The sequence below is a fragment of the Pogona vitticeps genome, chromosome 1 (genome assembly GCF_051106095.1).
Source record: "Pogona vitticeps strain Pit_001003342236 chromosome 1, PviZW2.1, whole genome shotgun sequence".
NCBI lineage: Eukaryota > Metazoa > Chordata > Lepidosauria > Squamata > Agamidae > Pogona > Pogona vitticeps.
The window spans coordinates 227,541,311-227,560,340 of NC_135783.1; the positions used below are offsets into that span (position 1 = coordinate 227,541,311).

The 19,030-nt window shown below is 40.7% G+C and overlaps 1 protein-coding gene and 1 long non-coding RNA gene across 2 annotated transcripts in view; both read left to right on the forward strand.

Moving 5' to 3' along the window:
- The window catches only part of DPP10 (dipeptidyl peptidase like 10), a 784,532-nt gene that overhangs the window by 53,740 nt on the left and 711,762 nt on the right, over nucleotides 1–19,030 (forward strand). The gene's annotated exons all lie outside the window — the stretch shown is intronic.
- LOC144583448 (uncharacterized) lies at nucleotides 4,096–7,577 on the forward strand. Its single transcript, XR_013537214.1, has 2 exons — nucleotides 4,096–4,171; nucleotides 7,464–7,577. It is a non-coding gene; the product is annotated as an uncharacterized LOC144583448 (long non-coding RNA).

The window sequence follows — 19,030 nt, forward strand, 5'->3', positions numbered from 1 at the left end:
GAGGATTTATAATCTCCAGGCTTCAAAGGAAGGTACCTCCAAATGCCAGATGCAGGGAAATGGTATCAGGAGACAGCTATCTAGTTGTCTTGTGTGCTCCCAGAAGCATCTGGTGGGGCCACTGTGACATACAGGAAGCTGGACTAGATGGGCCCTTGGCCTGATCCAGCAGGACCCTTCTTATGTTCTTGCGTTCTTATGTAAGAAATACTTTGGCCAAGAAATCTGGAAAATGGCTAAGCTTTCACAAATCTTTCATGGTCCCATGCCTCTGATTCCAGACTTCCCTTAGTACATCATAGTGGAGGACAAAAAACAATGTTTTTTACATTCTACATTTAAACTTTTGAGATGCATGCAGGATGGAAATTCTAGGAGAGAAAATGCTGGGGGACTGCAAGTCTGAGTGACTTCAGTAGTGTAAGTCTTCAGAGAAATGCCTGCTTTTTTAGTTGTACATATTTACCCATTACTTAAAAACCAACATAATTAATGTGACCTTAATTCATTGAGAAACATATGCCTGGCCAAGAAAGTCAACGTGAAAGTTATTATAAAATGAATGGATTCCATTAAATGTACCCATGACCTTTTGTTATAACAACATGTAATCTTGCTGTGTTATCTGATAGACTGGGTTCAGTAATTTAGGTTACATCCTATCACCTTTCTTGGGAGAAAGCCCTAGGAAACAAAAAAAGGTTACTTCTGAATGAAATATGTTCAATATGACATTGTAAATTTGAATTATTAAACATAATAAAAGATTTTATACAAGTAGTAAACAGAAAACTCAACTCCACTTATTTTCCTCTGTTTCATTCCTTTACTTACTTTTCCTTCAAAATGTTCACATTGGCATTTGACTCCATGTTGCTGAGAATTAGATTAGGCAGAAATGCAGAGGATTACTTCAGACAACAAGCTTCAAAATGAGAAGCTGTTTGAACTCACCACTGAGTTTGTCTACATTTCAAAAACATCCACAATTTTAATTTTAAGCTGACTCAAGTCACATGGTTTTTGAGCTGTTTCCCATATTCCTACTTTTCCTGTTAAAGTGCCAATTTGGGAGGTTACAGAGAAAAATCTCATTAGAGCTCCACCTGGTTGTCTTAAATCGGATACACATGGAGAGCCTCCCTTTTAAAACTGGCTGTAAAGTTCACAACTGGTTAAATCAATTAAGAATACAATGTGCTAAAATAAACAGCTCTCTGGTGGCCATTTATTTTAACTTACTTCCTAAGAAAATGAAACAAGTCAGGGGAAAATAAATACTCACTTCAGAACTCATTGTGTGAATGTGAAACTCAGCATGGTTCTTAACACAGGTCAAAGCCTTTTTTTTTGGTTGTTGTTGTCTCACCAGGCCCATTGTCAGATTTAAACCAGGACTAAAGAGTTACCAAACTCAATGCAATTGATCCATATTCTGCAGCTGGTCTTCCTTCCTTCCTTCCTTCCTTCCTTCCTTCCTTCCTTCCTTCCTTCCTTCCTTCCTTCCTTCCTTTTTAAAGGGGGAGTCTTAATTTCTATCATTATACATAATTAAATTTGGCAGGGATCAGGCATCAAACAAGGCACACTGTCTAGTCACTTGTCTAGGACTGGCTATCAGACTATAATTCATTTATTAAACAGTTATTGCACTATCAAGCCAGTTGCTGGATATCTGAGATTAAAGACATGAATTTTCTGAAGTATCCTTCTTTATTGTAGAATGTACCTTGTTCGATGCTGTAAATATTTTGACATGTAGCAGTTCTTACTATTTGTGAAGGAGGAATAATGAAAGTAAGCCATTTATTTTACTTTACTATTGCCTTCCATACAGATAGATTGAAAGTCTACCTCATAGTTTGGGAGGATGCAATAAAAATTAGACCAAAGTGGATCATTCCAATCCCTGTTATAGCAGAGTGTTGGATTTTTATAAAGTCGTCTCTAATGACAACACATAAGAAACACTGGAAGATAGCAAAAAAGGAAAAGCACCAGTTGTTTTTCACCATCTCTGGTGAGAAGTTTAAACAGAAGGAGGGCTGCCAATTAATTAGGCAAGTCCTGTTTCTTCAAGATATCCCCCATAGTTTTTGTTGCTGACTCTTATCTATAGGCTGCACTTGGAACGAGACGTGTATATGAATGAAAAACATGAGAATGTACCTGAGTCAGCACAGAGATAAATGGAGGGGGAGGGGCAGCTTCCAGTCCCGAATCCCTCATGAAAAAAACTTGTCTGTGAAGATAATTCCAGTATTATGCCATACAATTCTTTTCATGTGCAGAAATTCTCTCATTTATCAGTAAGGAATTTATGGTTCTTAAATTAAAGCAGTTAGTAGGTGGCTAAGAAATCTTCATGTTGCATTTGTACTTAGGATTTCTGGAAGTCATTGCTCTGTATTGGAAAGGAATGCTAAACTATGAACCAGCATTTATTAAGGGCCCATCGTGTGTTTGCTGCTGTAAGGCGATGGGCAAAGATGTGATCTAGAAAGTTTGCAGGTCCTGATGGCTTTCAATTGTACTGCAAAAAATATTCCCTCCAGCATAAACATATATCCATTTTCTAGCCCTTCTGTTATTTTGGCTAACGGCTGGATGGATCTGATAATGGAGAGGGGAAAGGGCAGTGCTTTTAAAAAAGTAATGTGGTTTGGTAAGCAGCACCTGGGAGAGGAATGTTTCTTATTCTGGAGGTCCACAGAGCAAGATCTTTGCAGCTGTTGACAGGATCCAGCCGATGAGCGTGACTATATTTTAATCTACAAACATGTATAAGTGCTTCCTGTTGGAATTTTTACAACCTCTCATGCTATCTTATTCTGGAGGAGGATGCAGACCTGGCATGCATAATTGAAACTTGGATGGGAGGCAAAGGGGGTGTTCCCCTGACTCTTGCCTGTCCTCCTGGTTATGCAGTCCAACACCAGGGTAGACTGGAGGGGTGGGGTTGGGGAAGTAGCCATTGTTTATTGAAATACTCTGGAGGTTGTTAGGTGCTCTATGGTGGTGAAGCCAGGTCTGGAGGCCCTCCACGTGTCGATTGGGGCCAGGGATGGTATTGGGATCTTGCTGGGTTACCACGTTCCACCTGACCCAGCCATTTGCAGAGCTGGTGGACGTTGTCTCTGCAGCACTGTTGGAATCCTGGAGGCTTTTGGTCTTGGGTGATTTCAACATCCATGCGGAGGCAGAGGTTTCCAGTCTGGCTGTTGAGTTCTTGGAAACCATGGCTTCCTTGGACATGTCCAAACATGTTAATGGCCCCATCCATGTGGGTGGCCACGTGCTAGACCTGGTGTTCTGCACTGAGCAGAGTGAGTGTGGTCTGATGGTAACTGACCTTGTGTCAGTTCCCTTGTCATGGTCAGATAACCACCTAATAAAATGTAACCTCTCAGTGGCTCTCCATCCCTGCAGGGAACAAAGACCTATTTTAATGGTCCACCCTCGAAGGCTACTGGATCCTACAGCATTCCAGGACTCCATGAGAGGGATTCTGGCTGATCTGACTGGCGCTCCTGTCAAGGCTCCGGTTGATGGCTGGTTTGCTGCCGACACCAAGGCTGTTGACACAATTGCTCCTAAACATCCTCTCTGTTGCAGACCTCGGCCAGTGCCCTGGTTTAACCAGGAAGCAAAACAGGAAAAGCCTAGAGTTCATTTGGAGACGGAACCGGAAAGATTATAATCGGAAAGCTGTTAGGATCGCGGCAAACCACTACCTTTCTAAGGTGAGGGCTGCTAGTTGAGCTCACTTTGCTGTCTGGATAAGCGAAGCTTCAAATCAGCAGGTGGAGCTTTTCTGTATAGTTTGCAATCTATCCGGAATTGGTCTAAATGTTGGGCCCCCTACTAATATCTCAGTACAGTACAGCTTGGGGAGTGTGTTTCAGCCCTGTGGACCTTCAATTGTGGGGTTCTGCAGGGCTCGATTATCTCCCCAATGCTGTTTAATATCTATATGAGGCCGCTGGGTGAGGTCATCAGGGGGTGTGGGGCTTCGTGCCATCAGTACGCTGATGACACCCAGCTCTACATCTCCTTTTCTCCAACCACAGTGGATGCCGTTCTGTCCCTTCAGCGCTGCCTGGAGGCTGTACTGCAATGGATGCAGGAGAATTGACTGAGGCTGAACCAGGACAAGATGGAGGTCCTGAGGGTGAGTGGCCCCTCCACTGGTGGTTTGGGAAACTCCCTTTCTTTTGGGGGAGTGACTCTCACTGCGAAGAGTGAGGTTTGCAGCTTGGGGGTCCATCTTGAGGGACTAAGTCCCTATCTTGGGGGGTCCATCTGGATCTGGCACTCACCACGGAAACCCAGGTGGCGTCAGTGGTTTGCTTCACCTATTTCCATCTGTGGTAGTGTCACACACCCCCAGTTCCCCTGTTTGTTCTTCTACACAACCCAGGTTCCCTTTCGGGCATGACATTTAATTTTCACTCTTCTGCTGCCACCAGTGGATTTCTTTTATTCACAATGTAAATTATTTGACTCAAACACTAGCTGACAATTATTGAAAGTTTTTATTAAAGTTACAGATGCTCTTTATTTATTTACTCATAATCACAACCATTGAAATGTCTTCTTTTGTTTACTTATATACCATTTAATCAATTTGTGTATTTACTTATTACTATTCTCACTTCTAACTTTGACAATCTAGCTCTTTCTCTGACCTCTGAACTCCTAACCCTAACTCTAACACATCCCTAACTGAAATCCCTAACTGATCTCTCTAACTGATATCCATAACTGATCTTTAACTGTCTTCCATTCTCTTCTTATATTTTCTTGGTTCCGCCCCTTCTGTTCAACCATTGGTTGCTAAATCAGGGTTCCATTGTGATGGGCATGAGGGTTACTGACCTGTCCGTCACAGGTGGATTGCCCAGCTGTGTCACTATCTTGATGGCGGGGCCCTCACCACTCTGGTCCATGCGCTTGTAGTCTCGAGATTAGACCACTGTAATGCGCTCTATGTGGGGATACCTTTGAGAGTGATGTGGAAGCTTCAAATGTTGCAGAATGTGGCAGCCAGACTTTGCACTGGGATGAGAAAATATTAGCATATTTCCCCCACTCTGGCTGCCTTTCATTGGGTGCCCGTTAGTTTCCACATTGATTTCAAAGTATTAATGATGACAAAAAAAGCCCTAAACAGTTTAGGACCTCGATATCTAACGGATCGCCTCTTCCCACCTAGATTTACCCAAATCACTCATTTTAGCCAGGAAGGGCGGCTGAGGGCCTAATACCGAGGGAGTCCTGGAGAGAAAGAAGAAGAAACCAAGCCTTCTCGGCAGTGGCCCCTCGCCTTTGGAACAGTCTACCCCCAGAGACCTTTCTGGCTCCATTGCTGGGTGTTTTCAAAGGCAAACCTAAGACTCTTTAGGCAGGCTTTCCCTCCTGTCATCATCACTTGAATATTTTTCCCATCTTGAGCTATATTACTACTGTTGGTTTTTATTTTATTTTATTATATTGTTTTTATTCTATCTATTGTTCTTAGCCGCCCAGAGTAGACTTCGGTCTAGATGGGTGGGGTATAAATTTAATTAATAAATAGATACACATCTTTAGTAGGTTTGGCTGAGAGGCACCTTCTGGGTGGGCTGACTCTCAATCAATCCAGTACTAATAGTTCCCTCCTGTCTCGATTTCAAAGAGAACCTCTCCTCTTTGCTGAGAGCTCCCCCCCCTTTTGTCTGTTGAAGCCTATTGCTGAAAACAATCATGTTCGCCAGTTTGTTGTTTGATCTTTTCAAAGCTGTATGTAACGAAGCATTTTAAATTATTTCTTCTTACTAATGTCTCACAATGAGCTATTGTCACTTTAAGTGCCAATTAACAAGAAAAGGGGTGGGCTACTCTGGGGAAACTGAAGCTCTTTCTGCTCTGTGGATCCCTTACTTCTGCTGTGCCTCAAGAGGAATTTAACCAAAAGTTGAAAACTCTGCAATACTTCCTGTGTTAGAAATCCCCACCATCTTCTCAAAACAATAGGAACCAGGGAAAGTGGAACACAGGAACAGCTCAACATTCTCAGCCATGGACAATGGACAATGTAAATAGGTATAGCTGTGCCTTCTGAGGACTGGGTTGAATTTTGCGTGCTTGCTGTGTCACTGTTGAAGATGACGAGCCCAGAGGGAAAAAAAAAGAGAATGTCATCCCTAAGGCAATAGGACAAACACAATTAAGTATGCAGAGAAGGAGTTGAGATGGGGCTCGTCCACTTACCTTCTGCTGTTGCCACGGGCTCCACGTTCCCTTCCTATCACTCCAGAGCTCGCGGTCTGTGAGCCACTCTTCAACCTGGCAGGAAGTGGGAGGACGAGCCTCACTGCCAGGTGGAAGAGTGGCTCACAGACCGTGAGCTCTGGAGTGATAGGAAGGGAGCGCAGAGCCTGTGGCAACAGCGGATGGTGAGTGTACAGTCCGGCCCCAGGGGGCTGGACCCTCGTTATCTCCACCTTTGCGTGAGTAATTGTATTCATATACCACCACCCACCCAGTTATAAGAGCTAGACGTTCAAGGCTTCTTCCTGGGTAGGTGAATCTGTCAGTTATTCTTTCTCCCACATTCTATTGGAAATCAAGTTCTTCCCATCATGTTCATGAAGAAATTTCCACATTTCATTTTTTTTTATAAAAACAAAACCAAATGAACCTGAGGCAATTCTCACTCATCTAGGTGAGGCTTGAAAACACCTCATATATTTGGAGCACAAGATATTTCAATAAAAGAGAGTCCTACTCATCTACATAAATGCATAAATAATAGCCTAAATTACATCATGGGATTCAAATCCATTTTGGAAATACCTTCCGTGCCAGTGATTCATTTTTCTAAAATCTCACCAGACCACTACTCTTGTTTCTGAAGAATTAACTAAGGTTTGTTTTTCCTGATAGGTCCCGTAATGTGCATTACACAAGAAAGTTGCTAACCCTTCTTTTTTGTTTTATTCCATTTTTAATTTTTTATTATTGCACTCTAAGTGTTTAAGGTCCTTCCTTTCTTCTTTTTTGGCAAGAAGAAGTTCAATATATTGATCTCTCCATCTTGTTTAAGTGGAATGCAGCATGTGAAACAGGTTTAAAAATCTTTGCGTTTTTTTTTTTAACATAACAGTAATTTCCATGTGCTGGCAAGGCCCTGTGCAAAAATCACAACTTGCTATACAGGTGAGCAGTCCAGAAAACACTTTAGTCATAAGTTAACAATGAAGGTGCACTGAAGACACCTTTGAATTATTTAGCTCTGCATGTTATCTTTTAAAAGCTTTCTAAAAGGCACTCTGCAAACACTCCTGCACTGTCAGCATTCTCAATTGGAAATGAGCTGAAGTTTAAGAGCCTGAAACTAGAGGTAGAATGCCCTATGAAGATGAGCACTTACTGGCCCAGAACCTTCCTTTCCACCACCTTAAAAACATTTTGTTTTTCAGGGCTGCTTCACACTCTCGGCTGCTTCACATGTTCCTTCTCCCAACAATGAACTTAGTTTCATTCAGCCACATCTGACAAGCCAGGATTCAAGCCGAGATGTCACACCTGCCCATAAACAAGTCTGACTTTCTTTCATGGAACTACAGTCCAACCTCAATATCATGGATAGTTGATGGGACTCCCCTTTAGTTTGAAAAGAGATCTTCATGAATAGGCTACTGCTTGTAAAACACATACAGAAGACTACAGTAATGTGTTTCTCTGAAACCACGTATATCTTCTTTCCCCTGCTTTTCTTTCAAAGGGTTGGAAACTCTGTATGAATATACATTTACTCTCTCATTTGTAGTACATCACAAGGGTTTTTCCACCCAGAGTGCATGAATTCTGTTCCCTGCTTTGGAGCTATCTCTGGTTGTTCTCACAAGGACATTTAAATTGGTTGGCCCTTTCTTCTTGTCTGTATATCTAAGCCTTGTAATTTGTAATTTTAGGACACTTGCTAGGGCATAGATCAGAATTGCTTAGAGCAGAACATCTGAAATCAATGGGACTGAAGTTAATGCTGGTGAAACCAAGTTATTTTGATTCCAGTGGCTTCACTCCGACTCCAGTTTCTTTTCTCTGGCTATGCATAAATAAATAAATAGACAAATAATTGGTAAAGAATAGACTTTTTTCTGAAGAAGAAAATAAAATACTGGGAAAGAGTATATCTTTCCTTCATTAAAGAAGAAAATAAAACTCAAATGAAAAGGAAAATAATATATCTATTACACTGGGGGACAGTAACAGCATGGCGTTGTCGCTTCAGTATAGATGCTTAGAAAGAGGTGGAATATTATAGGTTTGTTTCTTTTGGAATCTGGATCTTATTTTTTTCTCTCCAAGTCATTTCCAAGATTATTTAAGAATATATATTTAGCTGTTTCAATACCCATTCCTCAAGACTGATTGGTTGGTTGGTTTACCACTTTCTCCCAAACGAGAGACAAAATTATTATTTAATTCATCACAATGAATTAAAACAATATGGTCACACAGAATTAAAAAGGACTGTGATATTATGAAGAAAAATAGATAGATTAGCAATAGCAAAAGCTGCCATTTAAAAACAGACACACATAAGCTTTATCTATATTCATACTGATACAGATATAGACATCGTCATCTTAGAACTGCAGAGCTGGAAGGGACCCTATGGACCATAGAATGCAGCCCCTGTCAGGGAGGCTCAGTGGGGAAAATGAACTCCCAACTTTCTGGCTCCACAGCTAGATACCTAACTCATTGAGCTATCTTATTTGTATATGTTTTTAAATGGCAGCAGCATCTGGATACTGCATATCTTATGATAGCACAGAGGTATCAAAACCAGTTGGAAAATAAGGTGTCTGCCCACTGGGGGAAAAGAGAAGAGGGAGGGGGCCAACCTGCCATCCTAGGGAAGGCATTCCACAGGCTTCAAGCAGCCCTTAAAATGGGCCCCCTGGAGCATCCTCAGCAACAGGCCTTTGTGTGCGGTCGGACTTGAAGACGGGCTTCTCCAGAACATCTGAAAATCTGGGGAGGGGTCTCATGTGAAATTCACAGCCCCGCCAGTAGACAATTTTAATCCTCTAGACTCCAAAGAAAACTTGGGGTTGTGAAATGAAGCACCATCTTCGGTATTCATGACAGGCTTCCTATCTTCCCCTGCTTTTTACAGAGTTGTCATTGCCTGTTATTTAGACAGATGGTCTTGCCATTTAAAAATGAAACAGGGTAATGGTTTATAATAACCTATGGTGGCAATTATATTGCACCACATAATATATATGCCACCAAGGCAAAGCATATTGAAGAGATTAGTGTGACAGATGAAAGTGACATGTTTGTTTTAATAGAATATTGAGTGACTATTGAATAGGACAAGAGCGCTAATGCAAGCCACTTATCAGTTGCTGGGCTTTGCTGATAAGGTACAAATGTTCTGTAGCATTAAGTGGGTAGCAGGATTGCAATCCATAAATGAGGTGCCCAAACCTGGAAGTCATAAATTTAATCCAAACGGGGGGTGGGGTGGGGAAAATGTATACAAAACACATACGCGCAAACTGAATTATACGAAAGCAGGAACATCGTCGTCTTGGAACGGCAGAGCTGAAAGGGACCCTATGGATCCTTGAGTCCAGCCCCTGTCAAAGAGGCACAGTGGGGAATCAAACTCCCAACCTCTGGCTCTAGACTGATTACTTCAGTGCCTTCCAGATGAATCTGCTTTCATAGGATTTTGAAGAGCTTCATTTGGGCCAAAATGCTGTAGCAATTGTGTTGGTGGTGGGCACTTGTTTGTCCAACCATGTTATGTCCACCAAAATTTTCAATTGTGTCCAATGGCTAAAATTATGACTCTGGCTATAATTCAGAGTTTGGTGATAAACTTTAAACATTTAAATGGCTTGGTTTCAGAACGGTGCAAAATTGCCTGTCCATCTCCCTGTCCCGTCCTGTCTGCTCATTAACGTCTAGTGGGACAGGCCCTTTTCCTTTTTCCATCTGTGGAAGAAGAAACTTAGCTGGTAGGGACAAAAGTATGGAAATCACTCTGTTTAAGTCTTATGTAGTAGAAGGAGGGAGTATACATTTTACTATAAACATAATTATATTAATTGTCTTCTCTATTGATGTCAGAAACAGTCTAGGTGCGCCTCTAGAGTGGAAGGATAATCTGACATGGCCCTATCATTGCCCAGTAGATGTCTGAAGGTGTTCAGAGGCTTCATATTCTTTAGGGAGACATCTTCCATGTCTCCCTCTTTTGTGGTGAACTAGTCCACAGTGTAAACACATTATTTTAGACCTGTCATGTCACCAGCTAGGTCAAATGCAGCCAGTAAATTGATAGGTCAGCCACCACCATTACACTCCTTACATCTCCAAGCAGGAAGCAGAAACAGTTGGTTTACTGAGCCTAGTAGGCTGCCATGAGAATGGCTGACAGTCGGATTCCAAAATATCTCCTGCATGGAGAATTAGTGCAGGGAAAGCACCCCAGAGGGAGACCACAGCTGCGATACAAGGATATCTGCAAGCGGGATCTGAAGGCCTTAGGAATAGACCTCAACAGATGGGAAACCTTGACATCTGAGCATTCAGCCTGGAGGCAGGTGGTGCAGCACAGCCTCTCCCATTTTGAAGAGACACTTGTCCAGCAGGCTGAGGCAAAGAGGCAGTCCCGAAACCAGCCAAATCAGGGAGCTGGACAGGGGACAGATTGTATTTGTCTTCAGTGTGGGAGGGACTGCCACTCACAAATTGGCCTTCTCAGCCACACTAGACACTGTTCCAAGACCTCTATTCAGAGCATGTTACCATAGTCTCTCGAAACTGAAGGATGCCTACAGTAGGCTGCTGCCAAATGTGCTCTTCTTCTTTACAGTGCACAAATTGTGCAGGCCGATGCAAGAGTACCTTTGGATGCAGTCCAATGACAGTGTCTTACAGAAGATTCTGCTTAGCATTCATGGCTCATTCCATATAATCTGAAGTGAACAGATGACTGCTTAGTGCCTGAAAATATTCCATGTGAAAACTCTAAATGGTCCAGCCAAATAGTGTTCCAGCAGCTGTGGAGAAATGATATGGGGGAGTGATGGTTATGCTCAGTTTTCTGTATTTCAGGTAGGGCTGTAAATCCTGGCTTGTCTCATCCTTGCTTGTGAGAATGAGGAACCATGAAATTGTTCTCTTCCATGACAGGGCTTGATGTTTTGTGATGGAAGAAAAGAGAATGCAGCCAATTGGAGGGGGGGATTAAGCCAGAAATAATGCAACAAGCAGTCTAAGATAAATAATGCAAATTGCCTAAATAACAACAGTTGCTGCTTCATTGGATGGATCCCTCAGACGTTGAACCTAAATTGGTCTCCCCAGTCTGGATAATCATCCCTTAGCTCCCATCCTCTCAGCCACCAGGTCTTCACCTTTTTAGCACCCCCCCCCCCAAAGTTGTTGTCTGTCTGTGTGAGAAAGAGTACACACAGAAATTGGTGGGAAGGATTCTTTCCAAGGGTGCTTCAAGACTGAGGGCTCCTAACAATCCAGATATTGTTAGTAACCATTCTGTATTCTCATTTCTTCCCTTCTCTTTCTTTTCTTTTGGCAGAAGATAAAATAAATGAGAGAAATTACAAAGGGAAGTGAAAAAAATCTTCACCCTCTGTAATATTCAGTGAAAGAGGTAGGACAATTGCACCATCAAAGCCCTGTCTGGCTGAACACAGTTTTTCTAATTTTTAATTAAAAATGCAGCAAGCTTTTCTCAGACCACTCAGTATGCTCACACCCCTCATTTGATTATAGAATTTTTTTACTCTGGATGCATTGAACAGTAGAGATAAAAAGTTCATTTCCCAGAATCTCTCCATTGGTAAATAGTAATGAAAATTCCATGCATGGTCAGGAGAGGAGGGAGCCATAAGCTTAGCAAGGGCCCTTTAGTTTAGCCAACTCTTTTGGTTTCTGATTTGCTTCTCCTCCTCTTCATGATTTCTCCTCTAACATCCATTAAGCTTGATGTGTTTGTGGAAATTGGGAGAAACCTAGAAGACGAAACGGCAGAGATGGGAGAAGCTCTCCAAGCTCGGATCTTCTCGAATTGTTCACCAAGCCTTCCTGCAGAAAGGTTGAGGAAAAAGGCCAACATTCTGAACTGAGGTGTGGTTTCCATTTCACTCACTAAGTTTCAGCTTAGAAAGGTCATGGCAGATAGTCATTGGTTGCTTTCAAGATGGGAAAACTATATTCTAGGTCTTGATCAAAATAGTAACAGTTAGCAGCAATTGAAAACCTTTATTTTGCCCTGGGTTTTTTTGTTTGTTTTAAATACTGGTGATGTAACCTGGCCCCTCAATCTTGTCTTTGCTTAAATAAAGGCACACAGATTAATGCCCAACCTGCCACATGTTCTTTTGGAGATACTATAAACTAGGATGGAGACTCAAGTCATGGGACTCGCTGTCAAGTCGGACTCAACTTGCAACTCAGAATCCCCACCCGACCCCAAACTTTTTTTCTGTGGCTTGCGACTTGGACCCAAAACTTGCCAACATCCCTGCTCCAACCCAGTCCTTCTCCAGGTCCATGCCAGTGTTTTTACAGTGTTCCGAATTCTCTATTAGAGGGAACTAGCACTGTAGCTGAAGGGAGTGCAGATCAGCATACAGAAAGTCAAAGGGACAGGAAAATAATTAAGTAGAGGCCGGATGTTTCTTTTCTTTGATAAGAGTTCCTATTTCACTCCAGCAGTTTAAGTGCTAAGGTTCATTAGACCTTAACAATTCTTCAGCAGTTTGCTTGGTAAAAGTTACATTTCAGCCAGCTAAAGACACCTTGATAAAGTTCAATATGTGTTACTAGCTGGGAATTCCATTGAGTATTGGGCCAAACCTTTGGAGACCTCGGTTCAGATCCCCCATCATGAAGCTCTGCGAGTAAACCTAGGTTACTAGGCTGATTACATTCTGTCCAATTGACTTGTCTTGCAGGATTGTTGTGAGGCTGATATGGGGAAAGGAATATCATGTATGGTCCATTGAGCTTACTGAAAGAAAAGCAGGATAAGAATGCAAAAAATAAAAAAATAAAAAAAAAACTCTAGCCAAAAAATATTTCAGGTACTGCTATAAATAGGATGGAAATGGCGTACATCACAGTGGCAAGTTATGCTAATTTGTGGGTCCCCACTTGGATTCCCGGTCATGTGCCAGGCCACTTGACTGGAGCACAGGGAGGAATTCAAGTGGACCCTGGCCAGGAAGCAGCAGTTTGCCACGGCGTGTTATGTCATTTTTCTTCTGCTGGCATAACTACGCAACATGATTTTGGCCAAATGGGGAAATCTGTGCACTCAGCAGTAAACACAAAGGAGTTCAGTGAAGCTTATTTCCAAGTAATTATGCATGGAATTAGCAGTCATGCTGATCCTAACAAATTGGGTATTACACTGGGTAATGCTGCATTTGAGTTTGTATTGATGAATGTCAGTGCATTCTGTCACAATGGCTCCTGCACATCAACATTCTCTACACTTCAAAATGATGTATCACCCTGCTACTGCATTTAATTCAAAAAGTGGTGGATGGGTGTGTGGGGAAGCAGAAGGAAAAAAAAAATGTTTTCCTGGAGGTAGAAAATAATGAAGGCAATCCTTTCCCTTGCTTTGTGCATAACCGAGATGCCACATTATCTGAATGAGATGTGTGTTTTTTTAAATTATGTAAATAAAGGTAAGGCAAGCAATAAGCGACATAAGAGTGGTTTTCACTAGATGTGAAACTGATGAAGTGTGTACTTTTGAAGTGTACAGTTGTATAGATGAAAAAGGGCTGGGCAGAATTAAGTATGCCACTTTTATTTCCAATGTCCTTCATGCTATTTACCTACATGGAGTGGGCTACTTTCAATGTGCTGAATGCACACAAACCATGAAATACTGGGATCACGGATTCTCAGATTCCAAACTCTCAGGTCTTTGTATTCACAGGGAGGAAAATGTTTTAGTTGGAAAAATGCTGTTTGCCATATCATTTTAATAGTATACTATTTTCTTTTTCTTTCTTTCTTTCTTTCTTTTCTTTCTTTCTTTCTTTCTTTCTTTCTTTCTTTCTTTCTTTCTTTCTTTCTTTCTTTATTTATTTATTTATTTATTTATTTATTTATTTATTTATTTATTTATTTATTTCAGTGATGGGACTCAAGGCAGCATACAACAGCTAAAATATGTGTATGTTTAAAATCATAATAAAGATATTAATACTAACATAAAAGTAAACCTAAACAATGTAAAAAATCACTGGTCAAAACAAATTGAAATAAATATAAAAGAACTGATTATTATTTTTTAAAATGCTGCATCATCCCCTATTGAAAATTCCAGTGGTACCAGGACATTGATAAATCAAAGGCCAGTTTAAAAGGGAGGTTTTTATAACTTGGTAACCAGCTCCATTCCTCCATGCAATTTTCATTGATAGAGCTGGATGCCAGCAATAAATTACCACCTTACAGGTGACCTGTTGCATGGGTGCTCCCTTTGTGCCAACCAGCAAGAAAGATTTGGTATGTATGCTTCCCAATAGCCTATTCCACTTGTCATTGGGAAGGTTTGAGTCCAACAAGGGAGATTTCTGAATTGTCTTTGTAGTTTATGTGCCTGCATGATGTGAAAAGAGCTTTGAGTAGCAGGCCCATAGAAGGTTAAGCCCCACTGATTTTAGAGGGACTTTGCAGAACACACAACCACCACAGAATCATGACTTTACTGCAAAAGTGCTGGTAAGTAGAAAAGAAATAACACTGGGTGCTCTCTCTCTCTCTCTGTGAGCATTGCTTTGTTTACCACAACTGTGTTGTATTTTTGGTAGATATTAATAAATAATAGCTGGCTGCTATGCAAAATCAATTCATTTGTAAACTGCAGATCAAATTGATTTTACACTTTGGAAATTATCAGACAATTAAGCATATAAATTGCTTTGATGTCTCAGGTATTTCCTCCCTCCCTCACTCCCTCCAGTCATCCACCGTGATGTGCTAAGGCTTTGGGCCCATTCATAATAACTAGAAGGGAAGTGAGGATGTGAATGGCTGATTAGTTCATCCCGCTCATCTCTTTCCAGGTAGGACCATTCCCAAATATGCATTTATCAGCCTGTTTTTCTGATCTGATTTTAAATTTCCCAAGTGATGTGGGCTTCTCTGGGAGGATTCACTCATTGAGATAGTGACATGTTTTCTTAAGCAATATTTATCTTGGTCAAACTTTATGGAGTGAGAAGTTCTTACCAAATGCAAATAAATTAGGCCAGATGTCCAAGTCAAAGTACTTCACTTTAGGGTTTTATTTTCTCCCTGAGATAGGAAAGAAACAATGTAATACTGTACAACAAGTTTACATCCATCTGTGGCAGATTAGTGGTAACTGCAAGTCCTATGAATGTAGAGGTATAACAAGGGATATTGAACAAGGAATCTGAATACAGTGGCTGTGTGGGAGAATTTCTAAGCTGAAACTTAAACCAAGGTTTTACCAGTTGGGAAGCTGTCTGTCGTAGAAAGAATTTCTAAATCAAATTGGTGTCATATTCCTATTGGAGAGTCAAGCACAAAGTCTGAGGGCATTTGGTGAGATAGCTGCTCTACACACACACACACACACACACACACACACACACACACACACACACACACACACACACACACACACACACACACACACACACCACCACTTTTGTGAAGGCAATTCAGTGACTTTTCTCACCAGTGGGAAAATTGTCCATCCATTTTGTGCAAGATGGAGAGGTTGAACAAGGCCAAAGTTTTCTTCCTCAGGTTTAAAGATGCACACCTGTTATCCCACAAACTCTTGAGTTCATTTTCTCCTTTATGTTCAAAGTTGGAGTTCATGGCCCATATTTTTTTAAAACACTTTCCAATTTCTGTTGTTTAGTACCTGCTTTTTGTTCTTGGCTGCTTCTGCCTCGCACCTTTTCTAGTGAATTAGAAGCTAAATAAGTTGAACCTCACATTCACCTTGCAACCTTGTGTAATTGGATAGCCAGTCTGGTGAAACTTCAGAACTTTTGGTATATTTTCCATCTGTGATGTTGGCATTTATTTGCACTAGTCACTTGTACATGAAATATGACATTGTAGTGAGCAATTTGATTTTCCAGGAACCTGCTCACTGGAGATCATCATATGGGAAGGTGTTTGCTGAGTACATTTTTCCTAACAGAGCAGGAAAAATGCATTATTAGAATACTGGCTGTAAAAACAAACTTTTCAATTCACTTTTGTCAAAGAAATTCTGTTCATTCTATTTCCTATCTAACTCACCCATGCATTTGACTGAACTCTACAAATATCAACATGATTTCCTTGGTCTGTCATGACTGATCAGCACTATTCACTTTATCATAGCAATTTTTGCTAAAGTTTAAGCACTCTCACACATCCTTTCTATCTTTTTCCTTTTTAAATGCTATTCTTTTACCTACTGAGTTTATATCTGTGTTCAGTACTATAATGCCCAGAAGGCTTGCCACAGTGACAGATTAGGTTTATAGCTCAGTGCTAATAGAAATGAGAAATATAGGAACCAATTTGATGCATTAATTTTCTCCCTACACAATCTCTGGATGGAACAAAATTGCATGTGTGTCCTAATGGTGCTCTTATTAAATCTGACTACCCAGGGAAGCACGGTAAAGCAATGAAGCAAATATATCTATTCAGTAAAACTCATGGCACCTCCTGGTGGCTAAACCATGTATTCACTTTTTAGTATGAACTGAATAGATAATAGAACTAATGACAGAAGTGGTCAATGTTCATTGTGATTAAACCACAGGTGAGATAAAAAATGTGCTCTTTCCCATATTCTCAATGGTCTCTCTTATCGTCCTTTGCTGTGTAGAGACATCCATTGTTTTAGACACACAAAGGACAATTTGATCTTGTTTGCTGTTCATATGGGATTGGACATGACAATGGGGCAATCATGCCACTGTAAAAGTGGCAGATTTGAAGGAGTGAGGAGGAGAAAGATCTGAAACCACTAAATATCTTGATTGTCTTAGCACCTGAGAAGAAAAGTATAGCATGCATTTTTCTTCTTCTTTCTTTTCTTTCTCTTTTCTATTTGTGGTATTGTCTAGTGGTTATATCTATTATAGAATTTATGTCTTATATTTTTGTTCTACATTGCTCAGAGTATCAAGTGGCTAGATGGGTGGTATACAAAGCAAGCAAGCAAGCAAACAAACAAAATTATCATGCAGTAAATGATCTGTAATCTGTAAAAAGTTTTGCTCCAAAAAGGTCTCCCTGAATATGCTGGCAAAAATTAAAATCCAAACTTTGTACTGAGTTCATACCTGAATATGCTGAAAAATCTTTCTGGTGGCTTAGGTTCCTGTGAGCTTAGAAATGAATAAAGGTATTGCTGATGTATTTATCTATTTTGTTTCAGTTCTGTGCCACCTTTCTCCAAATGTAGGGACTGAAGGCAACTGGCAAATAATGAAATTTACAAACTCTCCTTCCTAAGGTGTCTGTGAGGCTGGGTGGAAAGAATCGCTGAACATGGAAATAGAGCTATTGTTAGGATTTGCAAGAAGATACAGAAAATGTATGAGCTGATTGTCTGTAACAAGTGGAATAATGTGGCATAATATCTAGAGCAGTGGTTCTTAACCTTTGTTACTCGGATGCTTTTGAACTGCAACTCCCAGAAACCCCAGCCAGCACAGTTGGTGGTGAAGGCTTCTGGGAGTTGCAGTCCAAAACTCCTGAGTAACCCAAGGTTAAGAACCAGTGATCTAGAGGATCACACCAACACATTGGAACACATGCTCCCATGTGGTCCAATGGCCAGAGACAGTGTTCAACATCTACACAGCCATCTCTAGTTGATAGTAACTTCTCAGTTTTTCTAGTGCTATTACTGGGATATTTTAAATATCTAATTAGTTATTTTAGTAATAATCTTAAACATAATAATAACTTTAGAACTGCAGGGCTGGAAAGAAGAACTCCTTGGGTGGAATTAAATTATTGTTTCTGAATTGTTTTATATTGGTCCTCTGTTGTATTAGAGGTGGATTTTGTTGTTACCTGCTTTGATTGTTTCAGCCACAAAGTGAATGGGAGGAATGTTTTGTGACTCCGACAAGGAACTTGAGACTTTTTGTTGTAGTAGTTGTTTAAATCAGAGGTTCATTTCTCAAGATCATGAATGTCAGAAAATTTTAGGGGCTTAAAACCTGCATGATGGAAAATATATAATTAATTGGCTGTATCTGAGTTAGCACTGATTTTGCATTGGGAAATAGTAGTCATCACATAGACATTCTGGGCATGTAAGCTGAATTCAAATGTTCTTCCTCAGTTGGATATCTAGGGAGTAAGAAGCAGAGCAGGCTTCCTGAGTGAACAGGAAGTGGTCTCTTCATTTCCCTCTTTGAATCAGGGCATATATTTTCCAGTCCTTCACAATACACAAAACAAGTATAAGTACAGGATATTTATTGGGGAAATTCCTGCCATTAAAACACCAAGAATTGCTGTTAGCTATTACTGTCCATATTTAACAGTCTTATTGTTGCTTCCTTCCAAAATCATAATCATGCAAAAGAGGATGGGCCATTACTAAATTGGGGAGCCAGTGATTTGCATGCCAGTTCAGTTCCTGGTGTCTCCAGGTAGAACTAGGAAAACTCTGAAGTCCTGTACAGCTCTTGCCAGTTCAGACAGGTAATACATACTAAACTAGATAGCTCAATGGAGTGATTCATACCAGGTGGTTTTTAATGTTCTTGCAATAGCACAGAGAAAAGATATAAAGCAATTAGGATGCTATTTTCTTAACAAGGTCATATACGTTAGGGGAAAATGTACCTCTGGAGGACTGTGAACGTTTTGTGTTGGAATGGTAAAATATCTGTATGCAGACTCCAGAAGTGCAGAACGTCGGTGGGAAGAATGGGGAGTTACAATATGGTTGAATGAAGTGGCAGGACAT